This window comes from Carcharodon carcharias, chromosome 22 (assembly GCF_017639515.1).
Source record: "Carcharodon carcharias isolate sCarCar2 chromosome 22, sCarCar2.pri, whole genome shotgun sequence".
In the NCBI taxonomy this organism is placed as follows: domain Eukaryota; kingdom Metazoa; phylum Chordata; class Chondrichthyes; order Lamniformes; family Lamnidae; genus Carcharodon; species Carcharodon carcharias.
Genome location: NC_054488.1, coordinates 44,552,919 through 44,572,986, shown reverse-complemented (window position 1 = coordinate 44,572,986; position 20,068 = coordinate 44,552,919). Strand labels below are relative to the sequence as shown.

The 20,068-nt window shown below is 41.2% G+C and overlaps 1 long non-coding RNA gene across 1 annotated transcript; it reads right to left on the bottom strand.

The window, feature by feature from the left end:
* Positions 1–11,836: 11,836 nt before the first annotated feature.
* Positions 11,837–19,955, bottom strand: LOC121293791. The gene is made up of 2 exons (XR_005946598.1): positions 19,753–19,955; positions 11,837–12,415 (listed from the first exon to the last, which is right to left on the bottom strand). It is a non-coding gene; the product is annotated as an uncharacterized LOC121293791 (long non-coding RNA).
* Between the last annotated feature and the right edge of the window lie 113 nt (positions 19,956–20,068).

The following is a 20,068-nucleotide window of genomic DNA, read 5'->3' as shown; positions in this document are numbered from 1 at the left end:
TGGGAGAGGCAGTGAGGTGGAGGGTCAGAGAGTGGGAGAGGCAGTGAGGTGGAGGGTCAGAGAGTGGGAAGAGGCAGTGAGGTAGAGAGCGGGAGAGGCAGTGAGGTGGAGGGTCAGAGAGTGGGAAGAGGCAGTGAGGTAGAGAGCGGGAGAGGCAGTGAGGTGGAGGGTCAGAGAGTGGGAAGAGGCAGTGAGCTGGAGAGCGGGAGAGGCAGTGAGCTGGAGGGTCAGAGAGTGGGAAGAGGCAGTGAGCTGGAGGGTAGGGGAGCGAGAGGGGCAGTGAGCCAAAGGGTAGGGGAGGGGGAGAGGCAGTGAGCCGGAGGGGAGGGGAGCAGGAGAGGCAGCAAACCTGAGGTCAGGAGAGTCAGCTTTTATATTTCTTTTATACTTAAAAATTTATTTCATTTTTAAAATTATTCCATTTACAGATATAGGAATTTAACAATGTGAAATATTTTAACTTACAGGGTATAATGTTTTAACATCTTTTCTCCGATGAGGAAGGTCCTACAGAACCTAACTACAGCTTTTACATTGGTTTGAATGAGAAAATGTGATTCATTTAAAGTCATTTCACTTTAAGTTGCACTTTTCTGGAATTCAACTACCATGTTAAGCAAGTACTTACTGTATCAGCCTCTCTACCTCTCTTTCCTCCTTTAAGATGTTCCTTAAAATCTATCTTTTTGACCAAGCTTTTGGCCATCTGCCCTAATATCACCTTATATGGCCTGGTGCCAAATTTTGATGAATAGCACTACTGTAAAGTGCCTTTGGATAGTTTATTATATTAAATATGCTAATATTATTACCAGTTGTTGCTGTTTTGTATAGCAAGAATTTCTATTTGCTAGAGTGAATGATCTGGAATGAGAAAGAGTTGGGAGATTAGTACAATCAACGAATGTGTAAATAAATAATTTACAACATAATTACATGAGAATTTTCAACATCAATCCTATTTGAAGGATTGATCAACTTTTGTACATACCACCTCCATGTATCAGAAAAGTGGCACAAAAATGTTAAAATATCAGTAAGCACAATGGATATCATAAGGATTGGAATGAGATAACCAAAAATAAATGTAGAGATGGCAACTTTTACAAAGTACTGATGTTTAGCATGCATACATATAGACTCTGTGGTGAGAAATGCTGATCATGAAAAAGCATATAGAATCAGATGGAGGGCATAGTAAACAGATAAACACTATCTCTGGGAGAATAAAGAGCCAAAGAGCTAACTAGAAAGATAAGACAATTTGTGCTATTACTACAGATTTAGCTAAGATATGACAAAGTACTGAGAAATCTAAGAAGCTTGCAGTCAATTTTAAGTATGTTTTCCACAACAATGGTGACTACACATCAAAAGTACTTCACAGGCTGTTGAGCACTTTGGGACGTCTTGAGGTTGTGAAAGGCATTATATAAATGTGGCTTTCTTTCAGCTTCAACTACAATGAATATAAACATTTTCTGATAGTTGTGTTACCATCCCTGCAGAAATCAATAACTTTAAATAAGAGATTTAAATTCCCAGTGACTAACTTAAAGGAATTGCATGATAAGATTTCAAGTTTTAAGACTTTTGCTGTAACAAATGAACCAAAATCAACATTGTCTAAACACTATTTAGTAGGCAACTAATACTGTACACTAAACTACAGAAAAGATAATCCCCCCACCTTTAACTTTAGCATGACCAAAAACTCCATGCCACGGTTATTCTTCACAGCCTGCTCTCTGCCAAACTGAAAGTTTACAGGAACCAGTCCAATATTACTCCCAGCTTCAAATGGGTTCGCTGCTCCCTGTTGTGCTGGGTCTTAATGTCCAGTGACCATCAAAAGGCACTTCTCTCAGTTTCCAGAGAAGTCACGAACTGAATACCAGCAGCAAGGCCAACTCCAGCAATTATTCTCACCTTCCCCTGCCCCACCACCCCACTCCCCACGCACCCCCCCCACCCCCACCACCCGACCCACCCACCCACCTGGCCATGCTAGGATCAATCTTCCAGGTTCCTTAGATTGCCACAGGATGCATCTCCTCGACCAGAGGCTGTCTTCCCTTCCACGTTCTGCCTGGTAGTCCACAGGAAGGCCACACTCTCCTTTCTACTGACCACATTAGCTGCAGTCCTCTATGAGACTTCCCCCTCTCTCTCTCTCTCTCTCGCTTTCTGTCCCGGAGACAGAAAGTCTGCCCATAGTCTGCCTGAGTTGCTCTTGCCTTTGTTTCAGCTGTGAATATTTTGTGCCTTGCTCTTAAATCACTCTTGACCTGGGCATCCCTGTCCCCATGATAACTAAACCAACCAAGCCATGCAGGCTTGTTGTCGGCCTAAATTTGGAGCAGATCACACCACTCTCTTCACCACTCTATTTTACCTTGAATTCAAGAGACAGTTCCAACACACTCAGGTTTATAACAGTTGTTTGTCAATTTTTAGATCATGTACTTCCTAAATTTTAATAAATGTATGGAAATTCAGGCATTGCAATTTTCTAACCAGTACTCCCTAAATTGGTTTAATAATCCACAAGAGTTAAGTTTCCACCACACTATAAGAAAACTTTCCAATATAATAGTTATTTAGTAATTTTCCATTGCATTTTAAAATTATTGGTGGTAATATTTTTAAAATTGATTAGATTGACTTTAATAATCTCCAAAATGCAGACATGAGAGTCTTGCACTCAGCTCTGAGTTTAATTATTCACCACATGTATGAGTTAGGCAGGCTTTAAAAGCTCAGTGCAGCTTGTCCACAGCTAGAGGGGCTGGTATTTTGAGCCTTGAACGCTTGGTATAGTTTGGTCAGTTATGCATAAGATGTACTTCCCTCTGTATATGACATTTCCTTATTTTATAATTCAGTGCCTGTGCTAAAATCTTATGTTGTCAATAATGAACAATGAACTCAGACACAGTGCATGCAAAGATGCAATTGTTTCTTACTTCCAATTTCCATCTTCTATACACTTCAATGGAATAAATCCAACAGGGCTTTACAAAACTCAAAGCAGATACTGACCACTTTTAAATCAAAAAGTATTTAGGGTTTGTAATTGTTTTGTAATGTTTATATATTTCTAAAAGAGAATCAAATCATAAGATAAAAAGTAATGTCAATCCATGTTACATTATAAAGTGCTTAGAATTCCCAGTGGCAGAAATTGATTGTTATTGCATCAAATGGAAAATGGGAGAACCAATTATCAATTTCGCAGGTCCATGCCTTAAGGATGCCTGAAATACGCCTGGCACCATATTAGCATTGAATGACTTCAGGCATTTGGGGCGGCCACTTTCAACAGGCATTAGGCCCCTTGTATATGCTAATGAGCAGCCTTACATCTATTTAAGGACCTTTTAGCAACATTGGTTAGCATTGAGTGGTAGGCTTTTCAGTCTGCTCGGCTCATGTTTTGGTGAGATTGCTGTAGCCTAAGGAGCATCTGCCACCAAAAAGGGAGTTTTTTTTAAGCTAACCTTATTACCAAACTGGGAGGAGCCTGGGTGCCCATCCCAGGCACAAATCACTACTGAAGGCTAACGTCAGCATGCAACTGCCCCTCTCCTATTTTCCTTCTCCATGGAACTTAACGGGGGGGCTTTTGTTGGCAATGCAAATGCCATCACTGACTTAGGAGACCTGCTTTTGGAGGAGTGACAATTGCTGGTAGCTCAAATATTACTGAAATGAGGCCTGAGGCCAAGTATCGTGTGTGCCTCGGGCTGCCAGCTTCTGGCATTCACTTGCAATGTGTTGTCCATTATAGGCCCGGAAACAGGCCAAAACCAATTTTACCTGCCAAACTTCTGGACTTTTACTTCCAATTCACCCATTTTTATCATGAGCGTTATTTTGAGATTTCTTTTATAGCAGAAACATTTTGTTGCAAATATAAGTTACGTTAATTGCAGTGGCAGCAATGTTTTTCTGTGTGTTTCAGGTTTTTCTATTGACTACCTTCATGGGAGAAAAATGTCATTGAACTGCTGGGGAGAAAGTGCTGGCAACTAGTGAAGGAATTTAAACCAGATGGTTCTGTTTTTGAAAACAGCCACAGAATCCTTTTACAAGAGCTGTTAAATCAGGGTTTTGGGGGTCGGGAAGAGGTTGTAATACAATTAATTAATGGTTTTGACTAAAATTAAGCAATATTATCCAATTAAAATGATTAAAAACACTCTTGGGTACTATCTCCTTAGGAAAGGGAAACTGTTTCAATTGTACCGCAGGTAAGATATTAGCTAACTGCATGGGTTAGGGTATAGCTCTTAGCTTTAAAGTTTCTACCCCCTCATGAGGGACTCGGATTCCATCTGTTAGCTCCCACCTTAGTCACTGCATAAGGCTGATTTGCATGATGCAATTCAGTCAATGGACAAGTGTGTTGTCTAAATATATTCAAACATCTGGTATCCAATATAAAGAAAAACTCTGAAGGACTGAATTGTAGCCCAGTTCAGAAAGGGAGGGTTTCCAATAGATTCCAGTTTATCCTCTGACCTAGAGTTCTATCAGGTTCTGCACTCAACTGCAAGGAGCATTGAAATAACATTCTCAAACGTCTCAGATTCACTGCTGAATCTGCATGCATATCGTGTCAGTACTCTACATGATGGATGAAGATGCATACATTTCAATAAAGTTGGTTAGTCATTTGGTAGTACAATACATGAATATTGCTGAAAAAAAGACATTTTGTTGAAGCTTTTCGTCTTACACGCATTCTTCCATGGTATTCTTGCGATTGCCCTGATGAGCGCAGGTCGAAAATCTTCGACAACATGTCTTTTTTTCAGTAATACTAAAGTTGATTAGGTTTTAGAGCAGTGCTTACCAAATCTTCTTCCAATATGAGCCCATTTTAACACTTGAAAATTAACATGACCCCAAGCGCCAATAAAACAAAACAGCAATAAAGCAGGACAGTATATAATTATTAAGGTATGTATATTATAGATCATCATATAAATATGAAAATTAGTGTTTTTAAAATACCTTGTAAAAACATTCTTATTTTATGCACTCACCAGTCCATTCCTTCATTTGAGCCACTCAGCTCATGGATCTTCTCCAGGAAGCAGCAGAAGCACAGGTTGAGGGTCTTGAGGTGGCTGATGTTGGATCGTTCCACAGCACCAGGGTGAAGGTGTTGAGCTTAACAGGCTGCAGTTCAGCAGTGGAGGCATTGCCATCAAGTTCAGGGTTGGGGCTGGGCTTGAAGACTCAGTGAAGCGACCCTGGAGAGAGAGACTGAGAGATGAACAGGGCAAGGGCAGGGCCAGACACTGCCAGGGCCTTGATGCCAATATGGGCAGGGCCTCAGAGGAAGGGTTTTTGTGATGCCAATCGCTGTTTCTGTGACCTCCAATTTGGGTCGCAGCCCACAATTTGGGAACCACTGACTTAAAAACTGTTAGACGAATGGAGAGTTGCCAGTGTAATAGTTTGTCTTGTAAAATATTGAAAATGGTGACAGAATCTGCAGAGAATGGAGAATTTAGGTTCATATACATAAATTCAATTAGTTCATGATCTTAGTTGTATCACTGTGTGGATGAAATTATTCTCGTCAATAATTTTACTAAATAAATTGGCACTAGTACAAAACTTTCTTTCTGCTGAAATTATTCAATAGGTGGAATTTCATTTCTTGCTTCACTAAAAAGAGATGCCTAAGTTTTTTCACTTAGAGAGAGGGAGTAGGAAAATTGAGAGTAAATCACGATGGACCCTCCCTAACTCGTCTCCAATCAGCTGACAGGAACTTCTAAATGGGATATTCCCTGTTCTTGCCTGAATGAAACCTGGAATAAAATACCAAAAACCTGTAAATGTCTTACTTCCATTGTTTTAAAATAAAACTCATTTTTAATGGCATCATAGTTCTGCTTCAAGTCTTTCTTCAGTTAAGACACGGTATAATTTTAATGGAACTCCTATGGCCCAATAAGCATTATATCTGCTTAAGGATCTGTGAATTTTATGTGTTTAATCCATTTAAAGCAGCAGTGATCAGGCTCTGATTTCCAAGTAGCATTCCTATTTTCCTAACAGCCCAGATTAAGTTTCAACTATGCTGGAATGAATGCTATAGTGCTCAGCCTTGGTAGATTGGTTTCTAATGATTATTTCATACCTAGTCTCATGTCATTAGTTTTGCTTACACACTGCGCTCTTCTTTACTTGGTTTTCCTACTACAGTCAGGCATCTATTACCTAATCAATTCGAGAGATAGTTCATTCAAAAACGTACTGGACATGAAAACAAATCTTAGCAACATAAACGATCTTGTCTCTCTATATCCTGGTAATTAGAAACTCTTTTAACTCTCTGACAGAAGCATCTACAATCAGAAGGACAAGTAATTGTTTTCCCTTCTCTCCTGAAGGCACTGGCTTATCTTGGAGAAGGGCACCAAACACCCTCTCGGATGAATGGGAGGAATTGAGAAAGGCAGTCTGGCAATCCTATTTAGATTATAGAAGTGAAACGTCATAGGAGTGCTAATTCCTTCCCTGAAGCACAGCACTTTTGTGGTGTGCAGTGTCCCTGTTACTTTTGGATGGCACTTGCCCAGAAATAGTCGATCTTTTTTACCTACAGAGGAAAATGTACCCATCAAGTCAACACTTCTTGATTTACATTGCCTTTCTTCTGCCTCTTTTGGACTTAATAGTGTTCTGCATTAAGATCCTTAATTCTTCCCTAGGTTCCTCAAGAAACCTAAGTTGATGGCCAGCTTCCATTGAAAAAGTCCATCGTGATTCATAGGAACAGGGGTAGGCCATTCAGCCCCTCAAGTCTGCTCCACCATGCAACTAGATCATGACTGGTCATTTACCTTTACGCCACTTTACCATGCTATCCCCATATCCTTATGTGCATTAGTATTTAAAAATCTATCGATTTCTGTCTTGAACATACTCAATGACTGAGCTTCCATAGCCCTCTGGGGCAAAGAATTCCAAAGATTCACTACCCTTTGAGTGAAGAAATTCCTCCTCATCTCAGTACTAAATGGCTTGCCCCTTATTCTGAGACTGTTCCCTGGTTCTATAACCCCCAGCTAGGGAAAACATCCTATCTATATCTACCATGTCACGCCCTGTAAGAATTTTGCAAGTTTCAATAGACCAACTCTCATTCTCCTAAACTCTAGACAGTATAGGCCCATTCTCCTCAATCTCTCCTCTTAGGGCAGTCTCACCATCCCAGGAGTTAGTCTGGTGAACCTCCGTTGCATTTCCTCTGTGGCATTCATTAGTTACAACTCTACCTCTAGGGATTCATTTCAATTGATTAGCTTTTATATGAATTTAAGCAAAATGCCTAATTCATAATTCAACCATCCTAACTGTGTTAGTTATAATTTAAATCAATTGTTTGATAATAGTAGCACTAAACAATCTGCTACCATTAACCTACAATCTGCATGCTGTACTCAAAATATTTCTATGTTTTATTTAAAATCACATGATTCAGGCCTATATAAATCATTATTTGAACTTTAAATGAAGATCACTTCTCTTGAATATTACCGAATATGATGCTTCCAAGATTCCAATCCTTTATTTTTCTCAGTGTCACATTTTGCTTTTTTGTCCTTTGGTCAGTTTTTAGAGCATCTTTTAACACCATGCAAGAGATTGAGAAGTGAACTACATTTAGGTACCTAATTATTTATGTTGTGAACAGAACTGATATTGGAAAGCCATTTTCTGTCTCCACCTATTGCATTTATTCCTCTTAACTCAATACAGGTACAGTAGAATGTCTCAAATCCGGCTATCTGAAAATTGGAGTTGTCCGAAAACTGGACGTTTTTATAAGCTGCCATGCATCAGTTTTAATTTTTATTAAATGAGTAAAATAACTTACTGGGATAATTCGGATAGGTGCCACGTTGGCACGGGGGCAGGCCAGACTAGTCACTGGCTTCATGTGCCAGTCTTTCCCTGCACTCCAAATGGTCTGAGTGATATTTGACCCCACCCAACCCAGCTTGGCCTGAGCTGCCCTACCTGTATTTTGAATGCAGCGCAGCCCGTGAGCCAGCCTTACTAACCTTATTATATGATTTTTTTTCAAACTACGTGTAATGACTTGACAGGGCGGACAGGTTTCAACAAGAAACAACTAAACTTTATTACGGAGAGCTTTTCAGGTGCTACATGCTCGATCAGGACACTTGTCAGGAAGCTCCACCCCCGGATTGCCTGCGCTTAGGGCTCACTGGTTGGAGCCTTAGCAGAACATCGTGTGACCCCCTTTAAGACAGCAGGGATACCCTCAGTTACCACGCTATGGGCAGAATTTTCTGCCTGTCGAGCGGGTGGGCCCGTCCCAATCTCCAGTGGGCGGGGAGCCAATCCCCAACGGAGAAGCGGGCCCGCTGCCATTTTATGTGGGCAGGCCAATTAAGGCCCACCCAGTGTGACGCCCGGCAGGAAGCGCTATGCGCTCCTTGTGCGGGTGGGGGTGGGGGTGGGGTGGTGGGGGATTCCCCAAAAGTGAGAGTGTGCTCTTTCACGATATGCATAATAGAGCACACATCTCCCTGAGGCTAAGTGCTGCCTCAGGGAGATCGCTTACAGTTTGAAAAATTAGAAAAAAAAATTCCCTAACATGAGATGGGACATGTTCATAATAACTTTTTAAAACTTTTTAAAACCCTACATGAAACCTCATCCCGCCAGTGGATGAGGTCATGTTTTTCCTATTTGTCGCCGGGGCTCCTGGCCTGCCCACCAACCTTAAGAATTGGAGGAGTGCAGAGATCTTGGAGGGTTGTAACTGGAAGAGATTACAGAGGTAGGGAGAGGCGTGGTCATGGCGTGACTTGAAAACAAGGATACATATTTTAAAATCGTGTTTGAGTGGGAGTCAATGTAGGTCAGCGAGCATAGATGAGCTGGCTGAACAGGACCTGCTGCAAGTTAGGTCTTGTGTCAAGACATCCTAATAGTATGAATAATACAATCCCATTTTTCAAATGTGTATAGAGCCTTTCCCTATTTTTCAGGATGATTCACAGCCCTGCAAGGGGAAGCGGTGGCATGGTGCTATTGTTACTGGACCCGTAATTTGGAAACCTAGGGGTAATGCTCTGGGGACTGGGGTTTGAATCCCACCATGGCAGATGATGGAATTTGAATCCAATAAAAAAAAAATCTGAAATTAAAAAACTAATGATGACAATGAAACCATTGCTGATTGTCATAAAAAAACCATCTGGTTCACTAATGCCCATTAGGGAAGGAAATCTGCCGTCCTTACCTGGCCTGGCCTACATGTGACTCCAGACCTACAGCAATGTGGTTTATTCTTAAATACCTTCTGAACAAGGGCAGTTGGGGATGGGTAATAAATGCCGGTCGAGCCAGCGATGCCCACATCCCATGAATGAATTAAAAAAAAACAATTTGCACAAATGTCATCCCAAACAACTGGCTGATCTACCACTTTCAGCTGATCTTTAAACGTTCATGTGAAAAGATTGAGCTTGATGGTGTATTTATCATATTTACATAGCATGTTACTCTCACTTATATTAACCATGTCACAATAATTCCCATAACACAAATACATTTTGACAATTCATCAACTTAACTTATTTCTTCATTTATTTCAACCATCCCATATTTGAGTTATTTTACACACTGTTTATGCCCCACTATACACTCCTTCCTTGACTCTCTACCCCTCTGTAAAATGGGGGATTATGGGTTCAAACGTGACAATGATCAATGATCTGTAGTTCTGTACTAGGCTGCCTCATAAAATATATGCTTTAAGACAACATTTTACATTTTATTCAAATTCAATCAACCATACAGAAAATATTTGATTACTGCAGCATTTGTACCCGTGTGAATAACTCCAATGTAAATAACCCTTTTAATAGAATGTTGTACTAAATAAAAGAACTTGCTTCAATGCTGCACCTTATCATAAACATTGCAAAGCAAGTACATACAATGAATTAATTTAAAGCGTAGGCACTGTTGTTCGAATATGGAAGCCATTTTTCACACAGCAGAGTCCAACTGACAACAATGAGATGAATAACCAGTTGCTCTGCTGTTGGGCACAGAGAGCTGACCAGTAACATATCATTTCTTAAGATCTGTTAAAACAAGACTTTTGGCTCTTTGGAGAATGAGTTAACATTTTCAGTCAACTGGCAAAAGTTAGAAATACTGCCTGATTTGCTGAATATTTAGGCATTCTCTGTTTTAATTTCAGACGTTTGGCATCTGCAGTATTTTGCTTTTGATCTGTGTCTTTGTTAAGCTGAATATTTAAGCTTGACTACGGCTTTGTTTTACTGATTCTAAACATGGCTCATGCTGCCTGCTCATTGAAATAGTAGTAACATGCAGCCCAGTGCTGAACAAGATGTTATCACGGATAGCCAGGCTGGAAAGGGGTTGTGTTGGTTGCCTTCTCCTTCCCTCTTGATCCTCATCTTCCTCCAACTCCGGAGCTGCTTGCCATGTTTTTGGTGGCGAGGGCTGTGCCTTCAAGATTCACGAGAATGGTTTCCAGGTTTGGAGGTTTCAATTACATGGATAGATTGGTAAAGCTGGAACTTTTCTCTTTACAGAAGGGAAAGTTGAGAGGAAATTTGATAGAGGTGTTCAGAATTATGAGGGGCCTGGACAGAGTAACTGTTCCTAATCAAGGAAGGGTCGAAAATTAGATGGCACTAATAAAAGAACCAGGGGTGACATGAGGTAAAACTTTTGTTTTACGCAGAAAGTAGTTAGGATCTGGAATGCACTGAGAGTGGTGGAGGTAGGTTCAAAATGGAATTGGATAATTATCGGAAGAGAAAAGATTTGTAGGGCTACGGGAAAAAGGCAGGAGAGTGGGATTAGCTGAGCTCTTTTAGAGGCCCGGACAGGCTGAATGCCTTCTTCTGTGCCTAACCATTCTATGATTCAGTGGCCGATGCACCTGGTGGCTCTGCTGGGACTGAAGAGCTCCTGGTCCCTTTAATTGGCCACTTAAGGGCATCAATTGGCCCCTGGGCAGGAAGGTCGTCCTTGACTCCTCCTGTTCTGACAAAATTGACTGGATTCAGGAGGGTGATGGGCTCTCCACCTTTCTGCCCAATTATACGTTCCCCGGAGCCTCTAAGGCCACTCCCAGGGAAATTAAATTGCATATTTCAGGTGCACACCCCTAATGAATTACCTCCCTAAAATTGCATCTGAGGCCGGTCATGTCAGAAATGCGCACACATGGTACAGATGCCAGATTGGAACCAAAGGTGCACCCGTAGCAATGAAACTACAGCAGTACAGAGCCTAATTTTGCAGCCCTTAATCTTAAGAAAGAATTCCATTGCCTCCTAAAGAAGCTGCCCTGCGGTAGCACCAAGATAAGGTAATGTATTCAAAGATTATCCTGATAGAGAGCTAATTTCTCAGTGCTGTCTAGTGGTTGCTTATTGGAACTGCAGTATCCTGTCTTCAAACTTACCTGCTCATCTCGAGAAACAGTTCCATCCCATCCGAACAGGTTTTCATTTCCAGGACAATTTAGTGGTACGCTTTGGTTGGTGGTTGTCTCAATCTTTCCCTCTATCTCATGTCACCTCGATTTAAATACTGCAACTCAAAATTTTGCCCTGTAACCATTTATCTCATAGTACAAATACCAAAACTGCAGCACATGAAGAATATGCACCTAGAAATTATCGTTGTCAATATTAGCATCCAATTTCTAGGCCAATGTTCCTTGAAAAAACACAGAAAGATTGAATATATTTTAAACAATTTTAAATGACAATAGAATGCAATTTTGTAAAAATGTAATTCATATTTTATTAGGAGTTAACAAAACTGCAGTTATTTGACTAAGAGGCAAATAATTGGATTCTAATTCCTTCAGGCAGCCTCTGATTATCCTAGTCCACCTGATGGATTTGATGGATTCTCTCATCGCTTCGATGCATGGAGATCAATTGTTCACTTTCTAGGTTGGTGTTGTCTCATGTGTGATTTTTAGCAAAATCTTGATTTGCTGATCTGATTGCAATTATTATATATGAAGTCATTTTTGAAGTGGTGGATGAAGGCACTTGTTTTGCAGCATACTTGCTTGTCTTGTAGGGACCTAACTCTGTTCTCCTCAAATATTGAGATTGCTTAATGACAAGCTCTTTTCCATTTGGATCTGTCCAGGGTTGATTTTACCCATGTAGTCGGGTCCAACTTACAGGCTCTGAGGTTGACTTTCAGAATGTCTTTGTATCTAGTCCACCAACGCAGCACTAATCCATTATCAGCATGTGGGCACAATCTCCACCCAGAGAAAATGCCAGGCCATCAGGTTTCACGCCAAATTGCTACTTGTCTAATCCTTTGTGCTTCAGTCACAAAACTGTAATTTTAATAAAAAGAAACAGAAGTGAGCAAACAAAGTATGGAAAGATTGTGTGCAGTGTGACCTCTTCCTCCTTGGCGATACCACCAGGGAAAGCCTACATTTTAGTAATTAGAAATAATAAAGAAGGATTTCCAGTTTGGGTATTTAGGTTAGGTTTTCCCTCTCATGGGACTTCTTAGTTTTTGTTCTACATGTTTACAATCTTCCACTGCATCACAGGGATTCTACTTTCTGCTCCAGTCTGTTGTTGACTTGAAAAAAGATATATTATACATGTGGAAGGGTGATGTTTATAAATTCATAGGTGAAGTAACATCTAACGTTTGACAAGGACCCATGCAACATTGTAAAATTAACCTGAAGGATTCTTGATTCCTCCAGGACATCTTGACAGATTCATGGAATTGTGTAAAACTATCATAGGCCTACATAACAGTCTCTGTATTTCATGGTGCAGAGTACTGAGACACATTTTGACAATGTGTCAAGGCTCTACATATAGTTCTTAACAGACAGAAACCATTACTCCATTCTTTCTCACTTTGCTGTTTTTCAGCATCTCCAGAATTAGTAGTATATATGACAAGTCCATTGGAAACCCATTTAGTGCCAGCAATATCATTCAGGAGCAGGATGCTGTTTTACCCCTCCATAATTCAGAAAAACTGAAGCCCACCACCTCTATCATTAGTGTTCCTGCTGGGATGAGCTAAAAGGAAAGGGAAGGGGGCAAGGTTGAGTGACTGAGCACCAGATTAAGTGGTTGATTTATCCACTCAGTCAATGATTGAGTTGTGTTTTAAGAATTTATTAATGTTGCCCTACACAAGGTATAGGTAAAGTGCTAGACAGCACAGATTTTAAACTGTGGATGCGTGACAATTGCCTTTAATGCTCTTAGACTAGACAGGAAGGAAAATTAGTCTGCGATCCAGTTACTAATTGCTAACTACTGACCTATGTAGGAAGTGCTTATGAATGAGGACAGGACAATGTTCATCTCATGATCACATCCCCCACTGTAACTCAATGCCAAAAAGAATAGCCACTCTGACAAGGTACTGGGGAGCTGCTGATATCCATGTAGGCAAACACCAGCAAGAAAATCAGGAGAGGTAAAAAAAAAAATAATCTATGCAATATGGTGGCCTTCTGATGCAAATTGACATTAGACCCTGACTGACCTTGCCATCAACTCTCCTTGATGGACCCCACCAAAGTGTAATGGTGTTCCCCTGCTTTCCCAGATTGGTGATTTTTTTTGTTGCTGTCCTGAATCACAGATAAGTGTGAAATGAAAACAGAAAAAGCTGGAAGCGCACAACCCGTCAGATCTGATGAAAGGTCTTTGACCTGAAACACTCTCACTCTTTCTCTCTTCACAGATGCTGTCTGACCTGCTGAGGATTTCCAACAGTTTAATTTGAGGTTTTCCGCATCCCTTGTGAGGTTTATAACTCTGATAGTACATCACAGCTGAATGGAAGAAGAGGTTTTTTTTCACAAGCAGAAGGATGGTAAATAATTTTCCACTGTTTAAATATGAACTTCAACCAGTCCTCCTGGCAAGTTTTTTTCCCTTCATTAGTAAGTTCTGCTTTCATGCCATTTTTATAATCATCAAACCTGAGGTACGTTCCTATAAAAAAAAATTATGCCTTTAGATTCAGCAATGGTTGGTTCGGTATCGCAACCGGATATTTTACACCACAATTGAAATTCAAAGAAATCTTGCAGAAATATAAGGTAGAAATCGGGGAGAAGACAGGGGTGTGGCGCTAGGTGAATTGCTCCTTCAGAGACCTAGCACAGAAATGACGGGCTGAATGGCCTGCTGTGCTGTAACCATGCTGAGATTCTGTAGGTGCAGAGGCAAGCAATGGAGATCATTATAGCTATCAGAAATTTAAATTACACAGAAAGGTTAAGGGAGCTGGATACCAAGACTGGTCCTGAATCCTGGAAATCAAGTACTGATCAAGTGAGAAATAAAATGAATCAAAATGGAGCGATTATTGGTGTCCACAAATGTTAGGAAGTACTGAAGGTTGGAGATTGGGCAAAGGAAGTCATCTTGTGTGCTACCCTAGTACACGTTTTATGGCACTTTAGGCACAAATATGGGCATGTTCTGTCTTTCTCAGTTTAAAGACACTCCTGAAAAAGGAATGTAGAATGATTTTTATTTTCTTTCTTCACATCCTCAAGTAGCTGACTCTGGCAAGAGTTCGTGGGCTCCAGCAAGCCTCTGGTATTTTCCTTAAATTGCAACCTACATTTGCTTAACCCAGTCAGTGAGAGTTGGAAGATGTTGCAAATGTATGGATTTACTTGAGGCAGTTTAAAGTACAGTTCACATGCTATCCTCTAGTTTTTAACCGCCAACAGCCACTTAAGTGTGAAGGACAGATTGCTTCTGTACGTTGGAAGAAGTAATGATTTATCCTTTATGTTTGTCTGCTGATGCGCGGCTGATATTCTATTTAAGCCCCCGCAAGATTCCGGCCCTGAGAATTTGTGGCTGTTCCAGCACACTTTCACTGTAACTTCACCCAGAATCTGATATCCTGGATTACAGCCTTGTACCAAAATTTCCACAGCAGCCTGCTGAGGGCAGTGCATTTGTTTTATAAAAACAGTCATCGGGATGGTGGGTGGGGGGGGGGGGGGGGGGGGGGGAGAGAGAGAGAGAGAGAGAGAGAGAGAGAGAGAGGGAGGGAGGGAGGATCGGGGAGAACACAGTTGTCTCTGAATGTCTGAGTTCCCACATCCCAAGCTCTCAGATTATGGTCAGCAGAGGTTGAGTCTGGTAGGCCAGGCAAACTTTATCAACAGGAACAGATGTGGGACGAGGACTGGAGTAGGAATAGACGGAGATTAAGACCTGCAGCCCCCAGAAGGACAATTTTTTAAAAGGAAATGTTTAAATTGGGTGGTCACCACTGATGCATCCACAATGGTACAGTCGCCTTCTTCGATATTCATACAAAACAGGAAACCACACCCTTAATCCTGGAAAGTCTGCCATGCTCAGCAAGGAGTTCTGGGTGGCACTTGTGCTGGGATATGTTCATGCCCAGTGAATTTTCAGGCCCATTGTGTCTAACTGAATGCTGCTGGAACTACAATATTAAGCGGTGTCTGTTATTTTAAGACCTGCTTACAAAATTCCAATGGCAATCCCATATTTGCAAATAAGCCAATACTTACCTTTGTGGGAAGATTTTCTGATCTCGAACAAATTTAACTCCGCAAAGGGCTCCATTTCAGAAATTCATTTCTGAGTTCAGAGAGAGAACTCTGTAATGTGAGCTTGTATACATACATGGAGAATCTATTCCCGCTGATGTCATCAGTCCAGGAAATGTGGTTTATGGGGGCATTGAAGCAGGAAGCCTGGCAAGGAAAGAATCAAAAACCTTCAGCTTTGAAGTGCAAAAGGTGAGGATTAGGGTTTTCACGGCAATGGGGCAAGCAGGGGCACAGGAAGTCATGGTGGTAGATTGGAAGTGCAGAAGAAAGGAGAGTTTAAGAACAAAGCAGGACATAATAAGTCACAGCCCTGAGCTTGGCCCAATATAGAAGTCAGGGTTGGTTAATAGAGTTGAGCTTGAAAGTATGTCGGTGTTATAAGAGTTGAAGAGGATGTCTTTGATTTTGCCTACATTTATCAGAAGGAAATTTTGGCTCATCCAAGTCTTAATGTTTCAAAGGCAGCGGAGTGTTTGTAGGGGATGATAAAGGACAGTGGGTTGTCATCATAGTTCCACAGCTTGCTGTGGTAGCTTCAACCAGTGCCATCTCTTTGCTGTGAGTAGCGATTGAAAGCTGACTATAGGGCTATAAACAGGGAGACGTGGGAGTGTAAATGCAAGGCAATTACTTTGTTCCAGGACCTCAGGTAGAAATGAAGGTTGGAGATGGGTTAGAATTTGGGCAGAATGAAGTGATTGAAAGTGGGGGCCATGTCAGAGGATAGAGACAGATTGATGAATTTGACAAGCATAGACTGAGAAGGAAAACTGGTTAATCAGGATCTGTGAGAGGAGAAATTGAGGGAGAACGTGGTGGGTTTTATGAGATAAATTTACTGGGGGAGGCAGGTGGAGGAAAAACAAATAAAGAGAAGTGGGGGCTTTGATTGACTGATCAGGGGAAACAGGAGGGTCCAGCGAAGATGGAGTCAGAACAGCAGGTCCCAATGGTTTTGTACACATGCAGCTAAGGGTGTTGATCGAGAGTAGGCAGAATTGGCAGAGACTGACACGTGAGAGGGCATGATCGAGGAAGTTAGGGAATAGTTTTATCTGACGCAGTAAGAGATAGTGCTTAGATTTAGGGCATGTATAAAAGAAAGAAGTAGTGGAGGAAATTGCAGAGACCTTGTTTGGGATTGAGACATTAGAAATCATGGAATTACATGGTCAAACAGGGTTGTCCATGAATAGGTGGCTGGCAAAGTCAGTTTGGACAGTGGTGCTGTGGAAGGCAGTTGTGCTGGAAGTTACTGAGTAGTTGGAGGTTGAAATCACCAAAGAAAAGAATTCTTTCAATTCAGAGTTTGAAGGCTGACAGCCGGATGATGAATTCAGTGACAAGGCAGTGGCTCAGCGAGGGGGGGAGGTGAAGATTCTGAGTTGTTCAGAATATGGCGAAGAAACAAGGGAAATCAGGATGTACTGCAGTCTTATTCCATATGGTTACGAAAAGTTGAAAATCATGTACAATAAAACAATAAATGTTGAAATAAAATCCCACACTATGAATCACAGATAAGTAATATCTTATTTTATCAGTCTGGGTTTCACTGTTGACCCTTTGATTTATTCTGGCCAGGCTGAATGCTGTAGTACAGCTGAAAGAAATTTGTAACAAGAAGTCACGTGTGTGAACAAATGGACTAGAATGACACAGGGCGAGATTTTGATCTTTCATCTCTGAAACAAAAGGGATGCTGCTGTGGTGACACTTATCTCAACACAACCAAATGGCACAGCCTCTTAATTAGCTGGATTAACAGTTCCTTGGAGCAGTGGTGTGAACACTATGGGCATGATAAACACTCTGGATCTCACCTCCACATAACCTGAAAAAAGACTAAAGAATGGGGTGTAAAAACAGTGCTAGCCGGCCTTCTATAGAATAAGCACTTTCTTTTATAATTATATTTAGATATGTTTACATTTTTTCTGCCCAACGCCCCTCCTCATCTTCTGAAAGACAGTCTCTTCTGGATTATAATTGCACAGGTTCTGGTAACTGGCTGGCAACTCAGTTATACTGAATGTAAGAATGTTGACAAGCTTTTTGATTATGGATAAAATAAGTGTAAAGCTCAATCCTAGGCAGCAATCATAACCATACAAAATTAGTGAATTTAGCATGGGCCTTCTATGGTTTACTGCTGATTGTAATACTATCATTATGGAGAAAGTTAATGTTTATATTGTACCAATGGGTAGTTTGTTTGCTTCTAGTCTCTTTAATTGTGTATATTGGTGATGAAATGGTAAGTCAAAGTGATAAGATGTGAGGGTAATGACTGTGAGCAAGCTATTGAGGCAGGAAAGGGGGAAAATAATAGCAGAAATTGAGAAAGACGTAAAGAACCAAGAGCGTAAAGTAACAGATAACAGAAAGGAGGGCAGATGTAAGCAAAAAAGAGGCACCAAATAGGTATTGGTGCACAAGAGGAGCTAAGAAAGTCTGCATGCATGAAAAGCATGTGAGCAAATGTGAATGTCAAAATGAAAATAAAATGTGAAAAATTAATATTCTGGGGTCTTATGTCTGGCATACAAAATTCTTGTGGACACCCATTAAACACCAGTTTTTCATACTGTTTTCATTGTGTTCACATTTGTCCTCATGCAAGTCTATGTTAGACCAGCACGAGTAAACAAATTCAGTTGAGACTTGTAAACACATTTAGGAAGATATGAATCCCACAGGACAGTACATTGTTACAGAGTGAGACCTGGATTGGTGAAATGCAGGCAGTGTAATAGTAGTGTAATGCATGTGTGCATGGCTGATGGCTGGAGTGTAATGCTAGCAATCTTATTAAATAAAATGGGAGTTTAGAGAGTGGGATCTAGTTGTATGCACATTTTAAAAAATACAGTATTAGTTGAGCCTTGGGATTAGGGTCCAGAGATTAGATTTTACTGCTGAATACTCATTGCTGGTTCCTATAACCCAAGTGTGCCTGGAGACTGGTCTCTTCCAGGATTCACTTGAAAACGCCATGCAGTATATTACCCAAAACTCCAGCAAAAATTTATTTTATGAGGCAAAAATTCTCTTATATATGGACTTCCTTTTCTTTCTTTTGATTTTATTGCACCACACCAATCCCTGTCTACAAGAGCAAATAAGTGATTTGTCTCCATGCCTTTGCTAATTAGTCATGGTATTCCATGTTTGGACTTCCCTACATCTTTGTGGGGTTGTCCTGAAGCTCTAAGCAATGGGTGACATGTGTAACCTATATCCTACCGTGCTGTGACCAAAGCACATCTGAACATGAACACAATGTGCCATTGTGCTTTGTCCCAGTTTTCTGCATTCAAGTTCGATGTGTTTTTTTAAAAAAGACTCAGCCTTCAATATAGCTCAGAGTTACAATTAGGTAAGATAATACTGTGTGTACACAGGAGACAGAGGTCAGTTTTCAATTTGATTGTAATTATTGGATGTTTTTCAAAACACATTTTGCTTTCTGCTTTTACTGCTTGCAGCATTTAGCTTCCACACTGAACATTATCAATGTTCATCCGAGGCTATTAAATTATATGATATACATCTTAGATTAGTTTCAATGGCATGCCCTGGCTGTTTTAAAGGTTAGGTGTGTGTATTGGGCTGAAATTCATTTTGTTGACACTCCCATCTGATACTCTGGAAAAGTCCAAATATGGTCACAAAAGCTGCTGCTCAGCCTCACCACACTATGGATATTTTCACTCATTTTTCAGGCAAGTATATGTGTGTGCATTGTCCCTGCGATGGTAAATTACAGCTCCTCACTTGCCACAATATGCCAAAGGGATAAAAGCAGATTGTGACCACTCTCCCTGCTTCTGCTGTTATCTACCCGGCTAATACAGGGAGTCAGGACCATATTACTAATTGAACCAGGGCACAATAATTGGCATCGTCTGATTCCTACTCTTAAAGATTTTCCAATATTTCATTTTTCTAGGACTTATATCTTTTGAAAAAGCAATGCTATGGGAGCCAGAGAAAAAAAATGCCAGGATCCCCAGAGGCTGCATACCACATAACATAACGTTAACAAACGTATTACAATTATTTCATAATCAGATTACCGGGCCGAGTCCAAAATGCGGAGCCCCGGACCGTGGTTTATGAAAGCACGTTCAACATCGGCGTTGGGCAGACTGTGTGACATATTCAGGTTCCGGGGCGGGGACGGCAGCTCGCTGGTTTCGACCGTTACCAAACCTACCACCCGTTCTCTGGGTATTCGCACTGCAGGGCCTGAACGACGTGTGACGCACGCGCCAGCGCCGCCGACTGACCAATGAGGGGCGGCGAGGGGCTGAGTGATGAAGCCGGCGGGGCGCGACGGCACTCGGCTGGCAGGGCGCGTGCATCGGGGTCTCGGCCAATGGCAGCACGAGC